This window comes from Xiphias gladius, chromosome 14, assembly GCF_016859285.1.
Source record: "Xiphias gladius isolate SHS-SW01 ecotype Sanya breed wild chromosome 14, ASM1685928v1, whole genome shotgun sequence".
In the NCBI taxonomy this organism is placed as follows: Eukaryota; Metazoa; Chordata; class Actinopteri; order Istiophoriformes; family Xiphiidae; genus Xiphias; species Xiphias gladius.
This window is the reverse complement of record NC_053413.1, coordinates 13,539,827-13,551,500: the sequence shown is the minus strand read 5'-3', so window position 1 is coordinate 13,551,500 and position 11,674 is coordinate 13,539,827.

Here is an 11,674-nt window from a genome sequence, read left to right as displayed (position 1 = left end):
GTGCTCGGTTAATGTCTTTCATCCACTGATGAAATACACTGATAAAATCAAAGTGCAGATGTACATAATGTAAGTGGTAAAGTGGACACAGAGATTCAGGCAATAAGAATATGTATTAACCCAAAAACATCACCTTTTTTGTCTTAATGAACATCTTTAAACAGTGCAATAATAAGAAGTTCAACATATTCTGAATCTGAAGAATGAAACTGAGAAAAATGAAATGTAAGACAGGTCTGCCAGTATCAGGTTTTGGTAAAGGGCAAATAATATGTCCATGAAAGCCAAAGAGGTCTCACTCCAGCAAGTATTGATTTTTATCAACGGCAAAACTCTGTTCATAAGCTAAAAATGTCCTTGTACAGCCTCACCTTTCAAAATAACTTAAATATCAGTCATCATACAAATGGCAACAGATGCTGGTTTCCATTCTGTCACTGCTCAAAGCTGACAATTGGCTTTTTGATAGCCTTTTAATTTGCAACTTCAGTGACTCAGCTTTTTACTATATTTTTCCAAGTTATTTAGAGTTTCTCTGGATTGGAGTATACAAGTCAAAGTATAAAGTAGTAAATTAAAGGCCGCTTTGTGCATTTCAAAGAAATTATGGCTGGTTTGAAGATGTGATGGTCTAAAGCAAAGCTATCCTAGATTCCACAAATTCATAGTGCATTCAGAGCACTGACTCCACTTCATTATTGGAGTAGGGACACAGAAAGGGAATGGTGCAGTTGTGACCGCAAATTAGTTTCATACACATAAAGAAACAGTACGTGGCACGAGCAGATGACTAAGCCCTTGGAATCAGCTCTTTCAGATATGCACAGCCGGTGATTATGGCAGTGTTTGGTGAGCTCGCCTCTCATTCCCAATCCTCCTCCTGTCCTCCTCTTATCATTTAACCTCTGAGCCTAAAGAGCCCAAAGTACTTTTTTTCCTGAGTCTAGAGGAATTTTGATTAATATATCTGGTCCAGACAGCATGGCCAGACCAGGTCAGAAAATCAAAAGAATATAACATTAGTGGCCGACACACACCGGCAGTGTCTGCTACGTGTCATAACATCCACACCCACCGTCTTGAATGTGAAACCAAAAACCATCTGCACCAAGATGGCCCTTAAGCCCCAGTTTTACGCAGAGCATGACCATCAGGACGTTGTACTCCTTCTGTGAACCACCCCGTTGTGGACTTTGATTCATGTACATCTCCTTTATAGGGTTTACATATCCAATAAAACTGTTTCAAGATGTTGATTAAACAAAATGTAAATGTTATTTGTCTTGTTTGAAGGTTTACGATGATCACACGTAGACACACATGACTAAATCTTTTCAGGAATGTTACAAACAATGCATACATTGGGAATATGATAAATGTCATCTCAGACCAGAGGAGGGAGGGTTGGTGGAGGGAGAAAGTAGTACACCAGCTGCACAATTATTCAAGAACAGACCCTGCTAGTAATCATTATATATGGATTCATAGCCTTGAATCTCAGTGTACGGCACAGCCTGCTATTTGGGTAAATGTAATAAAATGACCATAGAAAGTTTATATCAAGGATAGCTGATAAAATTTGGAGGAATGCCTACACCTGTGAAGTCATTATTGTATAGTGATATAATATTGTGACAGCACATGATGAAATGCTTTCTGTCAGGTGCTTTACAGGTGGTGAATCCAGCAGATCTTAAAAGAGAAGACGAAAGTTCGAACTATGACAACCCGAGTAAACTTAGGATAGACTAATGAGAATAGTGTCTGCTGCTTTTCTCGTTTCTATGTATGCATCATCATGGCGATGGTGAATCTACTTCCTTTTTCTCCAATTTAAAATGCTTTTTTTGTTTTGGAAAAAAGATAAACCTCAACATATACTGATATTACTGAGTGACTCTAGTATTTCCATTAGACCTTTGAATTGTCCGTATCTGAAATGCCTATGGTTGTAATCTTCATGAGCGTCCTGATGGCGAGCGAGTTACTGCCTATGGCATGGCTACTTGTCAATGCAATTGGTTTGAAAAATATTTTTTTCAGCTCACATTTCTCTTCTTGTAGAGGCATGTTGCTAACTCATAAAACATTTGTAACAATTGCTGTGCTGTTTATAATAATAGTTGATATTGCATATCTCAAGTCTAACTGATAATCAAATTGCATGTTTTTTCTTTGGTTTTTCTTCTTCCGTTTCATCATGGTGCCCCCTGACTATTAATATGCCTTTTTAATTCTCTGTTCTATCATTGGCTGGCAGCGACACCAACTGCCAGACATCAGACAGAGACATGACACAGAAAGAGCCAGAGACTTTGAAGCGCAACCCACATTAGCTTTCCAGCTAATGTTTCCCTATAATCTATAAGCAAATATGTTGTATGTTGTCTATTGGCTTGCTGAACAAGCTCTCAAACAAACATCCACTTGAGGGAAAGTGCATCGCAAACGTCATTTTGCAGGCTGTAGCTAATTAGTCGGTCAGGTGTAGTACACTGAGCAGTCTAAAAACTTACCTGCAAATCTGAACACCAGTCAGTTTAGTTGCAAAATGACGTGGTCCTTTATCTTCTGTGACACCTCTAACAAAATATTTTCTGCCTTTCACTTCTAAGCTACAGTTCTACAGTTTGTTCCTTTGCTGGCTCAGCTGCTAGCCAAACATCAGCCAGGCCACTCAGAGGTTTGGAGCCAAAAGGGGAATTTCCAAATATGTTTGTTTTTTTTTTTTTTTCTCATTTCAGTAATTAGAAAATTATTGACAATAAATCTGATAACTGATATATTTTGTGATTGCAAAAAAGGGGATGCTATTTTTGTAAGCTGTTTTGATCCCTTATTGAGGATTTCTAATGCGGCTAGCCATTACAAGATAATATTTGTGATTTGATTGGCAAAAAAAAAAAAAGCCTAACTAATGCTAGTTCACTGGTTAGACACCTAACCAATAAAAACAAAAACAAAAAAAATCTGAAGGTCTAGCCATTGTTTTGTATGTCTGTATTAAGAGAAACGTGTGAACAGCAAAGGCGTGTGTGCTGTGAATAAAAATCACAATGTATAACTCAACGGTGACCCCATGCCATGAGTCGTGAAACTTATCTGCACTTATGTATGTAAGCGAATTGAAAAAATGTCCACCTCTTGCTCTTTCACTCACCTGGGGCTCTTCTATTTCTGTATGCCACTGCAATAAAAACCTCTCCCCTGACTTTCTGAAAGTGACTTTCAGTGCCTAACCATGTAGGCCATGATAATGTTGGCCATTTTCATAGGGGGGTGAGGGGTACTTGGCTTTTTCAATAAACCTCTGGTGATGTGTTTCGTAATGCATTGGTTATACTTCACAGTAAAAACCCATTCTGTTCCTTCGCCAGCCACTGCACTTCTCCCTAAATTGCCTTTTCTCCAACTGCCATTCGTTATGCTTTCCACTCTGCTGCGCAGATATCATTTATTTATTTTATGAAACAACAACCCCGTCAAAACAAAACAAGCTCACCCCCTACCCACCTACAGACTGACAGATGGATGGATGGACGGACATACAGACAGATGCATGGAGGGCTGGATGTATGATAGGTGAACAAAATCATTATTGGACTGGATAACAGGGATGAATGAATCGAAGAATGAGCAGACCAATGGCAAGAGGTCAGAAATTAACATCCAGTGGGTTTTTGTATTAGCCAAATACTCCATAGAAAGAGGGTGGAAGAGGGAAAAATGGAGTGGGAAAAGAAGTGGTCTCGAGTTAGTGATTCCACATTATGTGAAACTCAATTTTCCCTCCTGCCTCTCTTTTATCTGGTGCCATTATGGAGACTGTGTTTGTCTGGTGGCAGGGAAATAGGCCTGCTTTGTTTAGACTAGTGTCAGCTATAATGAAAAAGCACCATCAACTCCGAATGGGGGCTCTGTGTAGTGTCTATTGCGACACTCAGCAGATAATAACTATTGATTGCTATCCAGAGACAAGAAAAAAGACAGAGCGGAAGAAAGAGCAAAGGAAAATAGACAGGGAGGGTGAGAATTGGGATTAGGCATCTATTTTTTTTTCCCCTTTTCACTAATTAAAATTTAGCAGTTAAATTAAATCACTATTACAAAGAAACCATGTAATAGAACAACTTAGATTTTGTAGGAGGCATTATTCACACTCCTCTAACAGATAATCAAACACATCATCATGCCACATTTTTATACAGGTTTGATCCAAAATCTGCAGCAGGTAGCTGACTTCAATTTCTGAAGGCAAAAATGTCCCCCCACAGCTTTAATCCAACTCCCCAATATTCCTCCAGCCATCCATTTGTCTGTGTTCCAACCTCTGCCCTGTATTTTAAGAGCTGTCATATTCCTGCTGAGCTGCACACAGCTATCGTTAAAACTCCATTTAATATTTCATACCTGGGAGTAAAAAAAGATAGGTGGTCTTTGCATCTCCTACTGCCTTTTGACTCGGCAGATCCTTTCAGCACCACTGAAACCCACAAAAAATGCTCATTGCCGTAGATAAAGGTGACAATCCAATAACTCATTCTCATATGTCAGAGGTGGACTCTTTGACTCCGCAACTCATCGACCTAACCCCAGGCAGTAAAAGCACAACCCCTTGGTGTTGTTTTTCCCATAATGAATGTTTGTGGCCATTGATTTTCCATTCTAACAACCCTCTGCTCCTCCGTATTGATCCTACTGGTTTTCATATGTAGATACAAGGTGAAGGTGTAAAGTGTGAAATGGGTGGTTGGATCTCTGTCAGTCATGAAATTTGCACGCAGTTCACGTCATTTCAACTTCAAACCTCTTTAAATCAGAAGAAACTAATCAAGTCGTTTCGAGCAATGGTTCAGATAAATACATGCAGTAGGCTCTGTGATTGATTAACTGGGTTTATAGGAGTGACTTTCTCATCAGAATTTTCATTTTTCATTAGTGTCTTTTATTACAAAGAGTGTAGGTGCTTAACAACGCATTACCTCGAACAGTTTCAGAAAAACATTTATTCATTTCAATAAAGCTGTTTTGCTTGAGCTTGTTTTGTATTCATAAATATGTGAGCTCAGCTACACCAAGGCTTCAGGTGATTTTGAGCATGCATCTGCATGTGTTTAAAGCTATTTCACTGGGCCTTATATCCAGATACCAAATCCTTCAAGATTACATTTAGGCAGCATGTGTGCTACCTGACATGTCCAATATGAAATGCACTGTGTGTCCTTGCTTTTGATTAAAATGAAATAAAGGCCAAAGGATTGAGAGATGCGCCGAAGAGGAGACAATTTCCATAATTATGGTTTCATTATATGAACATAAAGGACAGGTACAGAAATATGCAAATGTGTGCAAATTCTAACTGTAACCATCCTGATCTTTACTTAAATGTGTATGTCATTTTTATGTTGTATATATAAGTGTCTTTTTTCTGTGTTAGTATTCTGGGACATAAAAATAATAACTACCTTATAAATTACTGGTTTGAAATGAAAAACATAAGTTAAATTACATAGAAGCTTTAGCCTCCAGCAGTCTCAGTAGGTTGACCACTCACTCCTACAGATGAGGGCATTTACTGGTTTCGACAATGAAAACTGGCCCACGAGCCTCAGGTATAAAATCTCTCTCTCTGCAGAAGAAATCTCATATGTGTGGTCAGCTGAATTTCCTGTCTTGCTGCATCACCACTGCCACAGGCCATGTCTGAGCTTTGATCACTATCTGCAACAGACAGGTTTTGCTAAATACCACCACCTTGGAGAAGCAAGATATGAACTCCTCTTCTTCCGAGCTGATCTACCTTTCGACCACCTGTGTGATCTGCCCTGAGGATGCAACTTGGCGGAGGAGGACTGAGTCCAGTTTCGGTCCCTCATCCCACTGTCACACAGATCTGCAGTTTAATATTCACCACCTCAACCAATGAATAAGTGTAGGCATTCGATGACAGATAGATTGAGATTTCATCATAGAGACCTTCACTTGTGCTCATGCTATCACAACTGCTGATTGCCAGCCAAAATAAAGCCCAAGAAGAAGATCTCTCCATCCTGCCTGTCCAGAGATGGCCACTTACTGCCAGTCCACTTCCTTTCTCTAACTCCAGCCTGAAAAGAAGAAAGCTTCTGACTTGGTTCTGCAGACTAGTACGGCCCATTTAGTGGGGCCTTGCTCAGACATTCCTACTCTTTTCTAATGTTTTTTTTTTTTTGCTACCTAATTGCCTTTACATCAGTCCTGAAAGCACTTAGCTATTCCTCTCTCCTATCTCTAGTTGCTTATCGCACACCATCAACTGCCATCACCTATGAAAGTAAAAGGAGATCACCATTTCACCAAATAAACATTGTTGAGATTACTATCCTATAGTATTAAAGTGTGGCACATTACTGTGTTAAGATGCTTTAACAGGGTTTTTGAAAAATTACCAATGAATCTGAGTTAGACAAAAATGTGTCCAAAAATTGATACATTATGTTCTAGAAAGAAACCCCTGACAGGCAGCAATAAACTGAATCTTGATTACCTAATTTCAAGCATTTATGACACAGCGGCAGCTGGTCCCGGTGGCTTACTCCTCAGTTTCCTCCTGCCTAGGTGTCTGGCCCCAGGCCAAAGTCACACCAACAGGCCACCTGCCCTTCTGCTGTGCCACTACGAGTCGTCACAGGGTTCAGTGGGGGCAGAGCACTTGTTAAGGAGCCCTCTGTCAGAACCTGAAACCTTCAGAGGTTCTTGTGAATACTGCTCTAACATGAAGGGACAGGCTGGTGCAGAGAAGCTGCTCAGGTGGTCATTTTTTGAGCACAGCCTTGACATAGTTTTTTTTCTGAGATTGACTGACTGTCCTTGCAGCTTATAGAGCCACAGCCTGAATCACGGACAGGGTATACTCCCTGTATTTTAAAATTGGGTTTTCTGCAGTCTAGAACTCAGTACGTGGAAATAAGACTGTCGATCCAGACACAGGATGTGGACCCAGCAGGAGCAGAGCTACTTGGCAAGAATGAAAAGTGTGAGCTGAGGAGCTGCCACAGAGTCAGAGCTTCCTGCAGCTAATGTGCTCCTCTTGTTCCATGTGCAGTATGTCTTTCGATGCTCGGGTACATCTCAGACCTACGATTACTTGAGGGGCTCCATTTTCATGAATTCATTGCATTCTGTGCAAATCCCAGTTGGTAGCGTGGGACACAGGCACAAAGGGCATGTCAGCTAATTTCGTTAATCTTGTTGCCCACGGCATAGTGTGCAACTGTGGCACAATCACAAATGAGATGTGATTAGGTGCAATACATTACCATTAGGTGTGGTAGGGACTGGCAACAATCAGTACTAATCAAATAACCTTTTCCACTTGCCTTTAAAAGCAGTACACTCTGAACCATTGTGTTCTGGCAATTTTTTCGCAGAATATATATGCAAAAAGTTTCTCCCAATGCTGGTCTCCTTGTGAAGAAGGCACAAGATGAACATCTTTGACTATACAGCACTAGAATATATATTGGCTTGTGAAGAGGAAACAATTTTGCTGATCATGTTCTTATTGTCCTTGGAGATCCATAGCGATGTGTCACACACAAAAAATAAATAAATAAATAAAAAATAAAAAATAAAAAATAGATGATATTAGGTGAGGAGCCGAACAGAACTTGTGGTAGTCCACAGGGACTTAAGGGCGCCTGCTAGATGAGGCCACCTTCACAATTCACACTCTGCATGTCTTGGTGCACACTGACAGCTCTACATTGGATGACAGTACACCACATGTTTTCTCCAAATCTGATATCATGCTGATTCAATCAGAGATGCTTGAACACATTTCTAAATACAGAAACACACACACACACACACACACACACACACACACACAGTATACTCAGAGCTGTGTCTAGACACTAACATGTTTCTGTTTCCTCTTTCTTTCTCTACTTTATTTGTTTTCTTTTTCTTTTTGTTCCTGAATATATATTTCTTTTCTCTCATACTCTTTTTGACTGAGTGATATATACATAATACTTTAATTGAGAACAATTTAAGATCTGGCCTTATGTGATAAACAGACATCTTTTATACCTTCAAAAAAGGTAATCCACTTGTTTGTTTCTTCTTTGCTTACTGTATCTATCAAAAGTTAATGTCAGACTAATGGGCAATTTTAAGAAGGTATATAGTCTATAGCTTGTTAAGTGTTAACCTCTGTGAAGTAGCTTTCCCACCTCTACAGATCGAGTGTATATGAGCCTTGCTGATTCAGCAAAGCTCTATATCCTGAGATAATGGAGAAAAACACTACAGCAATAGTCACATCTGTACACAATCTAAATAAGTTACTGTGTATCATGAGTTGCAAGCAAGCTTTTTAGAGATTACCTATTATCTGAAAGACAGAAAGAAGATCATGTTCTAGTTATGGGAAGAAAAAGTGCAAAGCCAACACAGGCTGTTTATGTAGTAAGAAAATGAACGACTATTAATAATACAATGCCATGTCCATGTCTTACCTCTAACTTCATTCAACAATAATTGAAATGTCTGTGTACAGTACTCCAAAATATAACCCCAAATTATTGTAGTGACATCAAAATAGAAACACATATTTTCATTTTCGATTGAGCAGCCTTATTGACTATGTCTACCAAATTTGAAAATATAAACTGGGCTTTTGCCATTGGAATGGGTTATACCTTGATTTTAGCTCATATCAAAGAAAAATTAAATGGCATTTTTCATTTCCATTCGAAAAATAGCTACAATGCACCAGTCAGGAAACCATTCAGCCTGAAAATAATTACAAACATACAGTAAGTATATTAAAACTCTAATCAATCAGAGGTAGAAATTAGTTTTAAAATATTAAATAGATATTCATTTAAGTAATTTATTGATTTATTTAATTGAATGTTGACTTTTCCCGTTGAATATATATCTCATTATATTCTATATAGAACTTTAATGTCATAATACATCATAATCATTTCTTAGTTTCACTTGCATTTTTATTTGAGATTCATTAAGTTTACTTTCATTAATATATTTAAGTTACTTACTACATTGCCTCTGTGGCAGAGAATGCTGCATTTCTTATGCTGCAGGACCGACACATTATGGGCGTAGTCACCCCAGCCCACCTCTCCTTCTGTTCTGCCTAAGCATATAGTGCCTTACAGGTGGATATAAAGAGGAAGAGAGATTGGGTGATGCATGCAATTTTGATGAAAATCAGTGGGGAGCAGGCAACAATGTTTAGCTGTCATACAGCATACCAGCAGGAGAGAGGAGAGAAAAGATAGAAAAGACATGGAGGGAGGGAAGGTAATGTTCTATTCAGAACAGTGTGGAAGCAAAGATCTGGACAGCAGTGATGGCTTTTTTTAAAGATCATCCACGTATATTGCTGACACTAGGCACTGCTATTTACACTATCTGACAACAAATAAAGCTGTTATCAAGAGTAAATAATAACAGTATTTATGAGAGAAAAATGCAAGAAATGCCAACAAAGATCCTTGGAACATAACACCATATTTGGATAGATTGTGTCATGCTGTTTGGTTATAAGAATACATTACGTACTATTATAACTGTATATAAGGTTATAGCCAAGTATGCAAGTCATGTCTCAAGCCTCCATAACAAGTACGCTATGTCAATATGATCACATTCAGCAATTAAAAATATGGGAAAATATGAACCATATTTATATGATGAATTTAAAACACTACATGTATGTGATGTTTTTCAAAATAATGACGTACAAACAATGACACCATGACTAAAAAAAGTCAGAATATTAAACAATCTAGCCTTTCCTCTGTTAAATTATTTGAACCTGGAGACACTGAAATGTCATCAGCCTACTGAATATTTCAAGGCCAACTAAAGGCATGGGGGAAAAAATTATTTTATGAAGCCTATCAGCCACAACATTAAAGCCAGAGACACTGCTGTGAATTGGGCTTATTCAGAAGAAAACAACATACTGATTTGGATGAGGTGATAGCTTTTGTGCATCAGGAACTATAACGCAATTGACAGGTGCAAGATATCGCTGATTACATCTCGGGTGTGATGAGGCTGATCCAACCTTGCATGGTCGGTATGGGAAAGAAATTCAACCCTGGGCTTATTCACTGGGACCAGGCTGGGAGGGATGGGGGGGGCAGGTACTCTCTTCAGGTCGGTGAGGGGTGAAACTTGGTTGTGACTGGCGAGTGGGCCCAGACCCGGAACACACGCACAGCACGCTCTCATGCGCACTCTCAATGACAGGGACACGGAGTGCGCTGGTACAGAGACAGACAGCGCTGGTAAAAACTTGATGGATTTTATTGATGGTCCCCCGGCCCACTGATGCAGTGGCCCACTGGGATATGTACGGGTAGTCCCAATGGCCAGCTCGACTATGCAACCTTGCAAAGTAAAGCGATGTAGTTCACGGCAATGTCTCAAGTGTATTTGCTTATTACTAAATCCGGCTGCAAAGTACAATTTGATTAGGTCATCCACTGCAGGCATAATGCACGGCAAGCGGCGTCATCTGTAGTGTGATGAGGTTGAGCCAACCTCGCAGAGTGAGGCTTGACAAAAGAAACAAAAAACAAATAAAACCCAGTATTTTTTTTAAGTTTTTAAGAATTTGTGAGTTTCTTCTCATAAGAAATTACTCGACTTTAATTCTGGAAATTCAGAATTTTTTCTCTATTACCCCCTCCCCCACCTCCATTTTTTTTTTTTTTTTTTTATTTTGGACCTACAATGGCCATAATAAGCCTTCATACCATTGAGTCATGTAAATTGTTTTAAAGCTATTATGGAGAACATGTTGCATGTTGGCAAACAATTATTTACACAGAGTCAGAGCAGCATTAGCATTCGTTTGGAGTCTTGTTTCAGACCACCTAGCTAAGTTGTAAGTTCCACATACACTCATCACATATTGGATAAGTAAGCTACAATAAACAGGAAAATAAATGTTAGCAAACAGAAGCAGCATCTTTTGAATAATAATCTGGGCTTTCTAGAAGGATACGGAGAAGCAGGCCAGTGGGAAAAAATAGCCAGCTAGGGTTGTCCAGGGGTCCAGACGTCCCGGAGAAAAATTCTGCCCATAAAAAAAAAAAAGCACACAGGGCAATGTAAAATCATATTTATAAATAATATTCATTCATTAAGCCCATAAACATCTATGTGGTGTATATGGAAAATGCAAAGCTTACTGCGCAAATGTGAAGTTGCTGCCAACGGTGTTTTCCGAAGTGAGCCATCTACTGAGGATGTCCACTGTCTGTGCAATCAATGCAATTTTTAATGTTTTTTGTCATCAATTATTTTTCTTAATATTTGTCGAAAAAAAAAGATGACCCTCCGCTCTCTACTCTGCAGGACGCAACCTCTCATCTGAGTGCACACACACACACACACACACACACACACACACACACACACATTCATATAGAGCCTGTGGGGGCGGGACTGATACAGATAGATAGGCACATTTCTTAATCACCATGCTCGCATTGTTGTGAAGCAGAGGCTAGTGGTCGTGAAATGTACACACACAGTGAATCGTAACTTGTTAATCAAAACTATTTTATTAACATCCAAAATTAATACAATAAAGTAGCCAGCTGGAGGGAAAATGAGTAGTTGGCTGTTGGGCCGGCAGCCGGCGCTT